Below are 16,897 nucleotides of genomic sequence, written 5' to 3'. Positions count from 1 at the left end.
AGAAGGCCTAAGTTCAGCCCATGTATGCTCTTTGCTTGGAGGTTCAGTCTTAGAGAGCCAAAAGGGTCCAGGTTAGTTGACCTCTGTTGGTCTTCTTGTGGAGTTTCTATCCCATGCAGAATCTGAAATTCTTCCCCCAACTCTTCTATTAGAGTTACTAAATTCCATCCATTGTTTGGCTGTGGGTCTCTGCATCTGTCTAAGTCAGTTGCCGGATGGAGCCTGTCAGAGGACCACATTGCCGGACGCCTGTCTGCAAACATAAAAGAGTGTCATTAATAGTGTCAGGGATTGGTGCTTGCCTTTGGGATGGGTCTCTAGTTGGGCCAGTTATTGGTTGGCCATTCCCTCAGTCTCTACTCTATAGTCCTTCCCTCCATTTCTTGCTGACAGGATAAGTTTTGAATCAAAAGTTTTGTGGGTGAGTTGGTGTTCCTATAGTTCTCTTGGGGTTCCTGCCTAGCTACCTACAGGATGTGACCTCTCATGTTTCAAGTCCACAATGCTATAGAAGTCACAGCTAAGGGCACCCCCATGGATTCTTGGGCACCTCCTCTAACACAGGTCTCTGACACATCCTAGAGATGCCCCCCCACATTCCCACCCCTATCAGGTGCAAATTTCTATTCATTCTCAAGGCCATCTCCTGTCCCTCCCACACCTGATCCTGAATCCCGCCCCCCCATTTCTTTCCTCACCCTGACTCTCACTCATTTTTCTCCCTCCATCTGCCTCCTACAACTATTTTTATTCTCCCTTCTAAGTGTGATTCAAGCATCCTTGTTTGTACCTTCCTTCTTGTTTAGAGTTTTTTGGGGGTCTGTGGGTATAGCATTGGTGTCCTGTATTTTATAGCTAACATCCACTTGTAAGTGAGTACATACCATTCCTGTGTGTTTGGATCTAGATTACCTTGCTCGGGATGATATTCTCAAATTCTATCCATTTGCCAGGAATACGAATGATGTCTTTGTTTCAAATAGCTGAATAATATTCCATTGCTTAGATGTACCACATTTTCCTTATCCATTCTTCAGTTGAGGGACACCTGAGTGGTTTCCAGTTTCTGGCTATTACAAATAAAACCAATATGAACAAATTTGAGCAAGGATCTTTGTGGGATGGCAGAGCACCTTTTCAGTATATGCCCAGGAGTGGTATAGCTGAATCTTGAGGTAGAACTATTCCTAGTTTTCTGAGTAAACATCAAATTGATTTCCAAAGTGTTTGTACAAGTTTACCATCCCACCAACAATGGAGGAGTGGTCCCTTTGCCACACATTCTTGCCAGCATGTATTATTACTTGAATATTTTATCTTAGCCATTCTGACAGGTGTAAGATGGAATCTCAGAGTCATTCCTTAAGTGCTTGTTGGCTATTTGGGATTCGTCTGTTGAAAATTCTCTGTTTAGCTCTGTGCCCCATTTTTAATTGGGTCATTTGGGTTGTTGGTGTCTATCTTCTTGAATTCTTTATAAATTTTGGATATGAGCTCTCTGTCAGATGTAGAGTTGGTGGAGATGTTTCTTGCAACCTGTAGGTTGCTGTTTTGTCCTATTGACAGTATCCTCTGCCTTATAGAAACCCTGCAGTTTTGTGAGATTCTATTTATCAGCTGTTGATCTTAGAGCCTGAGTCATTGATGGTCTGTTCAGGAAGTTGTCTCCCGTACCAATGAGTTCAATGAGTTCTGTTCTATTAGGCTAATGTATCTGGTTTCAGGTTGAGGTCTTTGATCCACTTGGACTTCAGTTCTTTTTTTTTTTTTTTTTTTTTTTTTTTCTTTATTTCTTCCCTGACCCAGAGATCACTGAGTAGAGAGTTGTTCAATTCCCATGAGTGTATAGGCTTTCTGATGTTTCTGTTGTTGTTGTAGTTCGGCCTTAATGGTCTGATAAGATACAAGGTGTCACTTCAATTTTCTTGTGTCTTTTGAGGATTGCTATGTGACTGACCATATGGTCAGTTTGGGAGGAGGATCGAAGAGGTGCTGAGAAGGTATATTCTTTTGTCTTTTGGTGAAATGTTCTGTACATGTCTGTTAGATCCATTTGAGTCAAAATGTCTGTTAGCTCCATTATTTCTCTGTTTTGTTTGTGTCTGAATGATCAGACAGTGGGTGAAAGTGGGGTGTAGAAGTCTCCCACTATTAAAGTTTAAGATTTGATATATGATTTGGGCTTTAATGATGGTTTGTTTTCTTGTTTGTTTGTTTGTTTTTTACAAATGTGAATGTACTTGTGTTTAGGGTGTAGATGTTTATAATTCAAATATTATCTTGGTAGATTTTTCCTTTGATAACTATGAAATGTCCTTCACTGTCTCTTTTGATTAATTTTAGTTGAAAGTCATTAGATATTAGAATGGTTACTCCAGCTTGCTTCTTGGGTCCATTTGCTTAGAAAACCTTTTTTCCAGACCTTTACTCTGAGGTAGAGTCTAACTCTATTAGTGAGGTATGTTTCTTATATGCAGCAGAATGATGGAACCTGTTTTCACATCTATTCTGTTAGCTTGAGTTTTTTTTTTTTTTTGTATGAATAGAGAGTCTCTTGATGTTAAGAGATATTAATGACCAGTGATTGTTAATTCCTGTTATTTTGATGTTGGTGGTGATGGTGGTGGTGGTAGTGTTGCTCTCTCTCTCTCTCTCTCTCTCTCTCTCTCTCTGTGTGTGTGTGTGTGTGTGTGTGTGTGTGTGTGTGTGTGTGTGTGTGTGTGAACGTGTGCTTCCCTTGTTTCTGCTGGTCTGGATTTTTCTTGTTTTCTTGGATGTAGTTATTTTCCTTGGATTGGAGTTTTTCTTCTAGTATTTTCAGTAGGCCTGGATTTGTGTATACATAACATTTAAATTTGGATTCATCTTGAAATATCTTGTTTTCTCAATTTTGCTTATTAGAAGTTTTGCTGGTTATAATAGTATAATAGGTTGGCATATGTGGTTCCTTAGAGGTGGCAAGATAGGCCCTTCAAGCTTGTAGAATCTCTGTTTAGAAGTCAGGTGTAATTCTGACAGATTGGCTTTGTATGTTACCTAGCCTTTTCCCATTGCTGTTTTTAATATTCTTTGTTCTGTAAATTTTGTGTTTTGATTATTATGAGGTGGGAGGTTTTTCTCTTTTGGTTCAATCTAATTGGTATTCTATAAGCTTCTTCTATGCTTGTAGGCATATCTATCTTCGGGTTAGAAAAACACTCTTCTATGAAGCTGGGAAAAGCTCTTCATCTTCTTTCATTTTTATTATTCTTGGGTTAGGATTTTTTCGTGTTATCGAGATTTCCTAGATGTTTTAAATGTAACAGTTTCACTGACTGATATAACAATTTCCTCTATTGTATGTTCTACACCTGAGATTCTCTCTACCATCTTCAATATTCTGTTGGTTGTGCTTGGCATCTGTTGTATGTTTTTTTCTCAATGTTTTCAATCCTGAGGATTACCTCCGTTTATAGTTTATTTTTTTATTGTTTCTTTTTCCATTTTTAGGTCTTGAACAGTTTTATTTATATCTTTCACCTGTTTGATTGTATTTACCTTTATATCTTTTTTGAACGACTTTATTTTACAAAACAAAGATAAATGTACAGATTTTAAACATATTGTGCTTAAAATTATACATTTTTGTCAGTACTGTTTTTTCAGATATTAAAATAATTTTTACATAAAATTAAGTGAATATATTTTTTAGTCAGTACTTGATTTTTTCAAGGGCTTGACAGTATGCATTGAAAACCTAATAGTTACAATGAGCGTAAAGTACATGCAAAACAAAACGCATCATAGAAATTGTCAAAGACTTCTTGTTTTGTAAATATTTTTTTTTTGTTTGTTTTCTTTATTTCCTGGACTTCATACAGTCTGTGAGTTGTTTCTGGAGGAGTGCAAGCCTCTGGGGTTAGCATCCCAATATCAGTGACTGCATATTATGTCTGTTCTTTTGTGACTGAGTTATCTCACTCAGGATGATATTCTCTAGATGCAGCCATTTTCTTAAGAATTTGGTTAAGTCATTGTTTCTGGTGGCTGAGTAGTATTGCATTGTGGAAATGTACCACAATTTTTGTATCCATTCATCTTCTGAAGGACATCTGGGTTCTTTCCAGCTTCTGGCTATTATAAATAGAGCCGCTATGAATATTGTGGTGCATATATCTTTGTTGTGTATTAAAGTGTCTCTGGGGAATATGCCCAGAAGTGGAATAGCTGGGTCTTCAGGTAGTACTATATCCAATTTTCTGAGGTATCGCCAGACTGATTTCCAGAGTGGTTGTATTAGTTTGCAACCCCACCAACAGTGGAGAAGTGTTCCTCTTTCTCCGCAGCCTCGCCAGCATCTGCTGTCATCTGATTTTTGGATCTTGGCCAATCTGACTGGTGTGAGGTGGAATCTCAGGGTTGTTTTGATTTGCATTTCCCTGATGGCTAAGGATGTCGAGCACTTCCTCAGGTGTTTCTCTGCCATTCGGTGTTCCTCAACTGAGAACGTTTTGTTTATCTCTGCACCCCATTTTTAATAGGGTTATTTGATTCTCTGCTGTCTAGCTTTTTGAGTTCCTTGTACACCTTGGATATTAGGCCTCTATCTGATGTGGAGTTGGTAAAGATCTTTTCCCATTCTGTTGGTTGCCGTTTTGTTTTCTTGAAAATGTCCTTAGCCTTACAGAAACTTTGCAATCTCATTAAGTCCCATTTGTTAATCTTTGACCTTAGAACTTGAGCCATTGGTGTTTTGTTCAGGAAATTTTCTCCTGTGCCTATGTGTTCTGAGGTTTTCCCTACTTTCTCATCTAATAGTTTCAGTGTATCTGTTTTAATGTGGAGATCCTTGATCCACTTACCCTTGAGCTTTGTACAAGGAGATAAGAAAGGGTCTATTTTCATTCTTTTGCATGCTGAGTGCCAGTTGGACCAGCACCATTTGTTGAATAGGCTTTCCTTTTTCCATTGAATGTTTACTGCTCCTTTGTCAAAAATCAGGTGACCATATACATGAGGGCTCATTTCTGGATCTTCTATTTTATTCCATTGATCCACATGCCTATTTCTGTACCAGTACCATGCAGTTTTCAGTACAATTGCCTTGTAATATAGCTTGAGGTCAGGGATAGTGATTCCCGTAGATGTTTTTTTGTTGTTGAGGATGGATTTAGCTATTCTAGGTATTTTGTTATTGCATATGAAATTGCACATTGATCTTTCCAATTCCATGAAGAACTGGGTTGGAATTTTGATGGGGATTGCATTAAATCTGTAGATTGCTTTTGGTAGGATGGCCATTTTTAAGATGTTGATCTTTCCAATCCATGAGCATGGGAGATCTTTCCATTTTCTGAGATCCTCTTCAATTTCTTTCTTTAGAGGTTTGAAGTTCTTGTCGTACAGGTCCTTCACTTTATTAGTTAGAGTCACACCAATGTATTTCATAGTTTTTGTGACGATTGTGAAGGGTACCTTTTCCCTAATTTCTTTCTCCACATGTTTGTTCTTTGAGTATAGGAAGGCTACTAATTTGTTCGAGTTAATTTTGTATCCAGCCACTTTGCTGAACTTGTTTATCAGCTGTAGGAGTTCTCTGGTAGATTTTTAAGGGTCACTCAAGTATACTATCATGTCATCTGCAAAGAGTGATGTTTTTATCTCTTCCTTTCTGATTTGTATCCCCTTGATCTCCTTTTGCTGTCTAATTGCTCCAGCCAGGACTTCCAGTACTATGTTGAATAGGTAGGGGGAGAGTGGGCAACCTTGTCAAGTCCCTGATTTTAGTGGGATTGCTTCAAGTTTCTCGCCATTAAGTTTGATGTTGGCTGTTGGTTTGCTGTATATTGCTTTTATTATGTTTAGGTATGGACCTTGGATTCCTGTTCTTTCCAGGACTTTTAACATGAAGTGGTGTTGGATTTTGTCAAATGCTTTCTCAGCATCTAGTGAGATGACCATGTGATTTTGATCTTTGAGTTTGTTTATATGGTGGATTACATTGATGGATTTCCTTATATTAAACCATCCCTGCATCCCAGGGATGAAGCCTACTTGGTCATGATGAATGATCGTTTTAATGTGTTCTTGGATTCGGTTTGCAAGGATTTTGTTGAGTATTTTTGCATCAATGTTCATAAGTGAGATTGGTCTGAAGTTCTCTTTCCTTGTAGGGTCTTTGTGTGGTTTAGCTACGATGGTTATTGTAGCCTCAAAAAATGAGTTAAGTAGTATTCCATCTGATTCTACCTTTTGGAATAGTTTGGAGAGTATTGGTGTTATATCCCCAATAAATGTCTGATAGAATTCTGCACTGAACCTGTCTGGACCTGGGCTTTTTTTGGTTGGGAGACTTTTGATGACTTCTTCTATTTATTTAGGTGTTATAGGGTTATTTAGATGGTTTACTTGGTCCTGTTTAACTTAGGGATCTTTTATCTGTCTAGGAATTCGTCCATTTCCTCCAGATTTTCCAATTTTGTGGAGGATAAGTTTTTGTAGTAGGATCTGATGATTTCTTGAATTTCCTCATTTTCAGTTGTTATGTCCCCACTTTCCTTTCTGATGTTGTTAATTTGTATTCTCTCTTTTTGCCCTCTAGTTAATCTGGCTAGGGGTTTATTAATCTTGTTGATTTTCTCAAAGAACCAACTCTTGGTTTTGTTGATTTTTTCAATGGTTCTTTTTGATTCTATTTGGTCTATATCTGCCCTAATTTTGAATATTTTTTGCAGTCTACTCTTTTTGGGTATATCTGCTTCCTTTTGTTCTAGGGCTTTTAGCTGTGCTGTCAGGTTGCTGATGTAAGCTCTCTTCAGTTTCTTTGTGGAAGCACTTAGGGCTATGAGTTTACCTCTCAGTACTGCTTTCATTGCATCCCATAGGATTGGGTATGTTGTGTTTTCGTTTTCATTGAATTCTAGAAAATCCTTAATTCCTTTTTTTATTTCTTCTTTGACCCTTCTATCATTTAACAGAGCGTTGTTTAGTTTCCATGTGTATGTGGGCTTTTTGTTGTCTTTGTTGTTGTTAAAGATCAGCTGTAGACCATGGTGATCTGAGAGGATGCATGGGAGTATTTCAATCTTCTTATATTGATTGAGGCTCGCTTTGTGTCCAATTATGTGGTCAATTTTTGAGAAGGTGCCATGGGGTGGTGAGAAGAAGGTGTATCTTTTACTTTAGGATAATATATTCTGTATATATCTATTAATTCTAGTTGGTTCAAAGTCTCTGCTAGTTTTGCAGTGTCCTTGTTCAGTTTCTGTTTCTCTGATCTGTCCATTGGTGAGAGTGGGGTATTAAAGTCTCTCACTATTATTGTGTGGGGTGAAATGTATTTTTTGAGCTTTAGTAGGATTTCTTTTATGAATGTGGATGCTTTTTTATTTGGAGCATACATGTTAAGGATTGAGAGTTTCTCCTGACAGATTTACCCAGTAATGAGTAAAAAGTGTCCTTCCTTATCTTTTTTGATAAATTTTGGTTGGAAATTTACTTTATTTGATATTAGAATAGCCACTCCAGCTTGCTTCTTGGAGCTGTTTGCTTGGAAGTTTTTTTCCCACCCTTTAACTCTGAGATAGTGTTTGTCTTTGTCTCTGAGATGAGTTTCCTGTATGCATCAAAAGGCTGGATTTTGTTTATGTATCCAGTCTGATATCCTATGTCTCTTTATTGGGGGGTTGAGTCCATTTATGTTAATAGATATCAAGGAATAGTTGTTTCTGTTTCCTGCCATTATTGCTTTTGTGGGTTGAGTTGTGTCTGTGTCTTTTTCTTCTTTTAGTTTTCTTGTTTAGAAGTTTTCTTGTTTTTACTAGGATGTATTTTCCCTCATTGTATTGGGTTTTTCACCTATAATTCGTTGTAGTGCTGGGTTTGTGGTCAGATATTGTGTAAATTTTGATTTGTCTTGAAATATCTTCATCTCTCCATTGATGGTGATTGATAGTTTTCCTGGGTATAGCAGCTTGGGCTGGCACTTGTGTTCTCTTACGGTGTGCATGATGTCTGTCCAGGCTCTTCTAGCTTTCATAGTCTCTGTTGAGAAATCGGGTGTGAGTCTGATTGGCCTGCCTTTATATGTTACCTGACCATTTTTCCTTACTGCTTTTAGTATTCTTTATTTGCTTTGGGCACTTGATATTTTGACTATTATGTGTCGGAAGGTATTTCTTTTCTGGTCCAACCTATTTGGAGTTCTGAAGGCTTCTTTTATGCTCGTGGTCATCTCATTCTTGAGGGTAGGGAAGTTTTCTTCTATGATTTTGTTGAAGATATTTACTGTGCCTCTTAGTTGATACTCTTCTCCCTCTTCTATTCCTATTATCCTTAGTTTCAGTCTTCTCATTGTGTCCTGGATTTCCTGAACATTTTGGGTTAGGAGCTTTTTGTTTTTTGCATCTTCTCTGGCTGTTTTGTCTGTGTTTACAATGTTGTCTTCTGCCCCTGAGATTCTCTCTTCCATCTCTTGTAATCTATTGGAAATGCTTGCTTCTGTGATTCCTGATTTCTTTTTTAGGTGTTCTACCTCTAGGGTTATCTCTTTTTGTGTTTTCTTTATTGTGTCAATTTCCGTTTTAAATTCCCTCTTCCATTCCTTCATCTCTTTGATTCTGTTTTCCTCTAGTTCTTTGAGTTCTTTGAGTGTTTTTCTTGTTTCCTCTTTAAAAGCTTCTGAATCTTTTTGCTTTTCCTCCCGTTCTTGTTTAAGTATCTCTATCAGCATCTTGAGGTATGATTTCAGGTCTGTGTCTTCCTTTTCTGGAGTGTTTGGAATTCAGATGTTTGCTGTTATGGGAGAGCTGGGTTCTGGTGTTGCCAGGTTGTCTTGGTTTCCTTGGGATATACTCTTTTGCTTTCCTCTTGCCATTTTGTTGTCAGTGATATGTTCTTGCCTTTCCCTTGTATCTGGTCTGTGTCCCTGGATCTTTACTGGTCCAGGTGGCAGATGGGTCGAGCCCTGTTCTATGCCTCAGAGTCGTTGGGTGGGAACAGAAGTTCCAAAGTTCTATTCCTTGTTGCTGGATCAGACAGGGCGGGGCAGAGCAAGGTAGGGGGTGCACTTTCCTTGTGCACTCCGCAGAGATCTCTCTGCTCCCTGGCAGCCCAGGTGTCCCACCCACCAGTTGCTCAGCCTCTATGAGCTGCCGTTCTGGGTGGCAGATGCCAGGCTCCGCTCTGCGTCCTGAAGTCGCCTCTGGGTGCAAAACAGAAGTTCCTAAGTTCTGTTCCAGGTCACTGGATCAGGCAGAACAGGGCAGGTCAATGCAGGGGGTGCACTTTCTGTGTGCACCTCGCAGAGATCCCTCCTCTCCCCAGCAGCCTAGGTCCCCCACTCACCAGTTGTTCAGCCTTTACGGGCTGCCGTTCCGGGTGCTAGATGGGCCAGCCTCTGCTCTGTGTCCTGAAGTTGCTACCGGGTGGAAACAAGTTCGAAATTTCTGTTCCTGGTAGCTGGATCAGGCAGGGCAGGGCAAGGTAGGGGGTGCACTTTCCGTGTTCACTCCGCAGAGATCTCTGCTCCCTGGCAGGCCAGGTCTCCCACCCACCAGTTGCTCAGCCTCTACGAGCTGCCGTTCCAGGTGGCAGATGAGCCAGGCTCCGTTCTGCGTCCTGAAGTCACCTCCGGGTGGAAACAGAAGTTCCTAAGTTCTGTTCCAGGTCACAGTTGTTCAGCCTTTACGAGCTGCCGTTCCGGGTGGCAAATGGGCCAGGCTCCTTACCTTTATATCTTTAAGAAATTTATTTGTATCCTCCTTAAAGACCTTTGTGTGTTTAATTTTATTTTCCTGTATTTCTTTAAGTGAACTATTCATTTCCACTTTAAAGGCCTCTATCAGCTATATAAGATTGGATTTAAGGCCATCCTTTCCACTTCTGTTGTGTTAGGATATCCTAGGGCTTACTATAGTAGGGTAGCTATACTCTGAAGGTGTTGTCTGGCCTTTGTTGATTTGTATTTGCTTGAGGGCCATTAACCATGTGGGTGGATTTGGTCCGGGGATGATCCTGTGGTAGTAGGTATTGAGGGGAGGCTGACCCTTAATGGTCCTAGTGTGGGAGGCCTCTGATGTGTATCCTTGAACTGTATAATTCCAGGTCAGCAGATCTGTATGGCCTGATGAAGGTGGACAGAGAAGTGTTTGATGATTCAAGGTCTGTTGGGGATAGCAAACTGGGTGTACCCCAGAGGACTCAATGAGCAGGGAAGTTTCAGTTGGACTAATTCTATCCAACTCTTTTTAATCCTCTGGCTTCATCTCTCTACCAGTATTTATTGAATACATTATCATTTATTTGATATTATTGAACATTCAATCATTGGATGTCTTCAATTCTTATGGCAAACCATGTCATAACATAAAAGTATGCTGTACAAATTTCTCTCACTTTCAGTTGTACATTCGGCACTGACTGTTATAAAGCCTATTTTTTAGGTTTTACACAAAGCAATTTACACCTAAGATCATCATCATCATCACTGCAATTGTTTCCAATATTTTTTTTAAAAAATGGATTAACAAATACATTTTTATCATCTTCACCTAATATGTTCTACTTAAATGAACTGTTTTCCTGAAATTAATCTAAGGAAAAATAGTTAATAGTTTATACAGTTTGAACTGGTTGTAAAATGTAAGAAATAAGGGTCCACAAAGTTTCATCTCCCAGGTAATAAAGTCTGGATATCAGCTGATGCTGCTCTATTCACCTTTATTTTTTGACAGGGACTGGGAAGATTTATTGAACAGATTAAGCTTCTATATGTCAAATTCTATGCATTTCACATTTTTTTCAAAGAGAGTATTTGATTTATATTGGCTTTTATTTGGGGTTCTCTATCACTTAAGTAGCATCCCACCTTTTATATTTAACATACTGTTTAGATTTGTTTAAATGAGGGAAAATCACTATTTGAAGAAATTGTTTCAATAAACACTTTCTCTTTTTTGTATTTATTCTTTTGTATATTTTAAAATGATCTCTAATCTCTTTTTACAGTCTTTAATCAGGTTGTCATTTCTTAGCTAACCCTATTCCTGCATCACTGTATCATCTTGTACTTAACTTTCAGTTAATTTTTCTATTTCACTCATTTTCATTTATATTTAATTTCTATTTATATATCATTTTATTTGTTTATAATAATATAAACATAATTAAATACAATATGTTTAAATTTAATTAAATATGATGATATTTATATAAATATAAAATTTATGTACTTATAAATCTTAGAAAACTATAAAATAGGTATCTTAAAATCTTAATAACACTACTAAATTAGTATTGAACATTATTTTCTTGTTTTCTCACCTCTGACATAATAGCTCATATATTCATATGCTCAGGTAAAATTAATGTTAATAGTAGATATAAAACATACTCCAGAGTAATTGCTCATTATCTGCACTGCTTTGGTAAAGTATTGAAGAACACTCTGACACCTGCTTCCATTATTGCAGGCAATGATGCAGAAATACGTTGCCCAGGCATTGCTGATGGGGTTAACTAGGATAATATATGTAAGAAGCATATGAAACTCCTGGTTCACAGGCTCACTCAGCAAATACACATTATTCTTCCCCTACTGGAAAAAACATATAACACTAATCCGTGCTTCTAAGTAACATCCTAAACAGAAAGAAGGTGATAAACTCTCTTCTCTTAAAGACAGGGACAGGCAAAGCTCTCTAAAATAGCTAGCTTACTAAATAAATAAACTATTTTTTAAAAGTAATAAATTTTCCTTTTCTAGCATACATGTCAAATATATTGTTTTGAATAACAAAAAATTGAGCATACCATTTAAGTTCAATGTTGGTACAAAACAATATATTTATTTATTTATTTATTTATTTTTCATTTATTTATTTATTTATTCATTTATTTATTTATTTATTTATTTATGTGTTCACTTTGCTCAAGGTTATGAAAGTCACTTGTAAAAGGAAGACTCGTTCCTTTCCTCTCCAAACATAATGAGCACTTGAAGCAATATCTGGAGACTTATTATCAGCAGCTTTTTAAAATGCAACACATCGACAGCCTAGTAATGATTAAGCCTCATAATTGATAATTATCACTAATTAAAGAAAAAGAAGTTCTTCTAGAGGCTTCACTGCTATATACCATTGGCATAATTGGTCCTTAATTGCCTCATGTAAAGATTCTTTTTATCATATGTTTAATCTTTACTATATATAAACAAGGTCCATGAAGCACCCTTATTAACCATATGAAAAACGTGATATTACTTTACAAGTGTCTTTGCACATTATAATTCAGCCTGGTTTTTTTTAAATATTTGCATATGAAAAGGTACAAGCAGTTCATGCTCCTAAGCTAAATAGAGAAATTTCTTGCTCTGGCTACTTTTGAATTCTTTTCTTGATCCAAACTTTGTAAGAAGAGAGAACAGCCTTCTTCCAGAAATGTGCCAGAGACTGTACAACATTGCCGACACTTGGCCTCTCGTGGGAAGTGATACTTCCCTCTTTTCTTTCTCTGCCTGAGCTCTGCAGAGCATCCAGCCTCTCATGAGTCTCCTTTTCCTGCCATAATTTCCACAATCTCAAGACTGTTCTGCTATTGCCCATAACCAATAGTAATTTAAGATGCAGCCAAGAGTTTCTTGAGTCTGCTGAGCCTCCCAGAACACCCCAGAATTCTCCAAACTCTTGGGTCAGACTCAGTTTACTGTTTTGCCTGTTTTCTCTTTTCTTGCGCATCCAATTTCCCCAGATCTTATTCTTGTACAAATTATTAATTGCGGTGTGACTGAGTTGAATGCTGTCCCTCAAAATTATGTTCACTGTTTGGAAACTGAGTCTTTGCAGGTGCATTTGTTAAAGACATCAAGTTGACATCACTTGGGATTAGAAAGAACTGTGGCAACTGACAAGAAAGAACAAGGAAGCCGGGGGAAAGACCTGAAGACAAAGGCAGAGATGGGTGATTGGCAAGGGCTGCTGACAGTTGTGTGAAGCTAGGAGGAAGAAATGAGATGGATCCGACTCCAAAGCGAGCCAGTCTGCTTGACGCCTGCATCAACAGAGGTGCATTTCTGCCCAACCAAGGGAAACAGTTGCTGGGGTTCTTGTTCTTTTCACCTTAACCTGTAGCTCTGCTCTGAGTATTGACACATATCCTCCTCCACAGCTGCCTTCACAGCCAGCCCTTCGGCTCTTTAATATCAGTATCTTGCCATCATCTCACGCTTAAGAAAAGCCCAGGCACTGAATTTTTGGAATGTTGGAATTGGTGATATAAATCACCAGATATGCATATGAATTCTGTTTATACAAGGGAGACTTGACAATATTTATACTCTAGCTCATAACTGCTCACCAGCTGATTAATTTACTAATTTGACAAACACAATCTGAACTTTTTTTATTTTTAATAATAGCATGTTTGTTAGCCTGTTTGTTAGTCTAACATGCTCTTTACCCTCTCTCATAAACTTTGGCTTGATTGGCAGCTAGTCCATCTGTCTCTTATATTCAGTGTTTTCAATCTGACTTCCTCACTGTTAGCTCAGTCAGCTCCTGGAGAGGGATGTGCATCTTTCTCCCCTTCTCTGGTCTAAGCTATAGCAATGGGCCCTGTGCAGACCTTAGCCTGTTTCTTTGTGGTTCTACTGTGCAGCTCAGTGGATGTCAGCAACATTTGTCCAGTGTCAGAATGCCAATTCCTGGCTCTAATGCAAACTGTACTCTTTATTTTGGGGATTCATGCTTCTCCTTAAAGAACTTATAGAAGCTCAACATTTAAATTTAGTGATCTTTTTATTGTTTTGATGTAAACTAAACCAACTTTACTCATTTTATCTTCTCTAAAATATGCCTTGGCCAGTTATACTTTTAAGCAACAGTTAAGCCTAAAATTCCTTCCTCCCCTCTCTCAGTTCTCACTCATCAACAAGACTTCTCATCATGAATCTTGTAGTATCACCTTCAATCCCAAGCATATTATTTTGTCAATTGTGATTAGCAGATTAATAATGTATTGCTACCCAGATTATTATAACATTTTGTTTTGTTTCTCTAAGAATCTCTTAAGCTTCAGAATACAGACAGTATCCCACTTTCACCTTTAGTAAATTATTGAATTAATGCTTGAAAGATGTGATGTAGCACCTTGAAGGATTAACAATGATCCTAGGAGACAAGGGTACATACGTCCTCCTTAGAATGTAAATTAATACAGCCAGGCACTGGTGACACACACCTTTAATCCCAGTACTCGGGAGGCAGAGGCAGGAGGATCTCTGAGTTTTGAGGTGGCCTGGTCTACCAACCTGTCCTAGGACAGAATTTACTAACAGATGGGCTGCCAAAGGAACTTTCCACACAGCCTGGAACTTTATGCAAAAGTCAGAAAGAACGAACCCCACAAGGCTGTACTTGGCCTTCCATCCACCCACAAACATCATATGCATAAATACACACAAGATAATGATAATGATAGAAACATTCTCTAATTTTAAAAAAGAAAGTAAATGAATGGGCATGAGCGCTAACGATTCCTCTAGGCTCTGCCCAACAGTTACCTAGCAACAGCTTTCATCTCTGTCTGCTAGGTATGAGCCATGTAAATTAGAAGATTACTTACTAGTTACCTCTTTTCTGTCTCTGTCTGTCTCTCTCTCAGTCTCTCTGCCTCTCTCTCTCTCTCTCTCTCTCTCTCTCTCTCTCTCTCTCTCTCTCCTCTCTCTCTCTTTCTTCCTTCATTCCCCTCCTACCTCTCTCTTCCTCTTTCCATTCCCCACATGTCCCAAGCTGGCTTCTTCCTCTCTTCTTCTCTTCCTCTCTTTTTTGTTCTTCTCTGGCCCCTCCTTTCTTAGCCTCTACCTCTTTTCCAGGTGCCCTTCCCATCCTACCAACAAGCCTTGTTTTTAGCTGTGTTGTGTAGCTGATTTTTCAGAGTGGAACACCTTGGCTGAACCACCTCACTGCCTCAGCATTGTACTGTGCTGTTTTATAAAACCCTATGAGTCCACATATTTCTCCCCATGTGGCTTGAATGCATCTGGAAAGGCTGACTGATGATAACTATAAGGTAGTAAATATCTTGTTTGATTCTCAGAACTTGAAAGTAAATAAACTTCCCAATTTTAAATCACACTGTCTTCTAGTCTAATAGCCATAGAGTAATCTTACAAAATTTGAACAAAAATCTTAGAAAATAATCATTACATTCACTAAGGTACAATTTAAAATGAAAGCCATATAAATATAAATTACCTAGTCTTAGTTATAAGTCACTATATTCATATGGACAAATATCTATCAAATATTATGTTTACTATGCAAATCAAAATACAGATTACTGGGCCCATCACATATTAGCCATGGAAATTAAATACAAAATGATCTGTATTACTCTTTATGAAGAGGAAAACATAGTCTCCAGAGAAATATCTACAAACACGTATCTGCTTTATTTTTTTAATCAAAGTGTAAGCACAAGAGATAATGTTAAATAAAAATGTCCCCAGTGCAATGACATGCCTTTAAATGTGCCTTGGAGTTCCTTGCTTAGCTTATCCTTCTCTAAGAAGAAAAAACTAAGTTTTACATCACAAACTGTGATCTTAAACATATTCCCTACATTCTCTATCTCTTGTATTCACTTCTCTGGTGATTCATAGACATGAACTAGCAAAGGAAAGTCAGAGATGTCTGCAAGCTCTGCTCACATTTGAACACAGTAAGCACTGAACACTGACCTCCGTCTCAACCCCCAGGATATCTGAAATTGCCTCGATGACTCACTTGAATGTCAAACATGCCAGCTCCGTGCCACATTTAGAACTAGGAATGAAGAGGTGAATCAAACACAGTGGCTGCCTTCAAATTTACAATTCAGAAGGTTAGACCAGCACATAAACAAGTAAGGACCATAAAGGGATAAGTCTGCCCTGTCCAGAGCACTCAGTGGAAGTGACAGTGGCTTCCAGACAGGATGCAGAAGAAGCAGGCTGTTCCTTATGTTAGTGCTTAGCACACTTCCTTAATAGTGCAAAGTGCAAGCTAATGGAACAAAATTAAACATGAGCTATAAGCATCTAACTCTAAATTATGGAGATAGGAGGGACGGTTGGAAGGCAGTGTCTGAGAAGCCCTGTTATGCTCTCATAAGACTTACAGAAACAGTCTGCATACCACATCTACGATATGATGGAAAGGAATGTAGTCAATAAAATGTATGCTTTACAAGCTCAAAAGCTCTCCAGGAATGTTGGATGGGAAGTCTCTGAGTGAGACTGTGCAGGGCATAGAGAAGCAGCTGCTCTAAGCTTTCCACAGTGGAAGGAAAGAGGAAAATAATCTAACTAGTGATATATTTCTGCTACTTCCCTGTTCTGGTTTCAGATATCATCAAATTCACACTTGTAATCTGGCAAAAAATAGTACAAATCAAACCCTGCACTGTCCTCCTGAGGAGACTCTGCATCCCCTACCATCAAAGAAGGAAGAGAAAGCACACAAAAGGGTAACAACCCCAGCCAGCACCTCCTACCTCCAGCCCTGGAGATTCTTCTCTATTTCACTGGAGCTCAGGGATGAACATTATGTAGCTCAATACATTTTTATTAAATATGAATCTTTATATCCAACTTAATTAATGTGCTTTAACCCAATCCCAGAAACCTGGCAGTAACGCAGTATTGACGCAGAGCCGTTCTATGTTGTTTAGATGAAATCCCCATCTGCATTCTCGCTTCAGGTCTCTTCTGCTCCAAATTGTCCCTGGCACTGACCCTCCTGGCCTCAGCCTATGCTGCTGTCTGGTCACGTGACTGAGAATTGGATAGGCAGCAGACAAAGCCAGTCTGAACAGCTAATGTGAGACCATGAACAATAAATCTTAGTAACTAGTTAAAAGAGCAAAAGGACCAGAGGGC

This window comes from Micromys minutus, assembly GCF_963924665.1.
Source record: "Micromys minutus genome assembly, chromosome: 5".
Taxonomy (NCBI): domain Eukaryota; kingdom Metazoa; phylum Chordata; class Mammalia; order Rodentia; family Muridae; genus Micromys; species Micromys minutus.
This window is presented reverse-complemented; position numbering follows the sequence as displayed.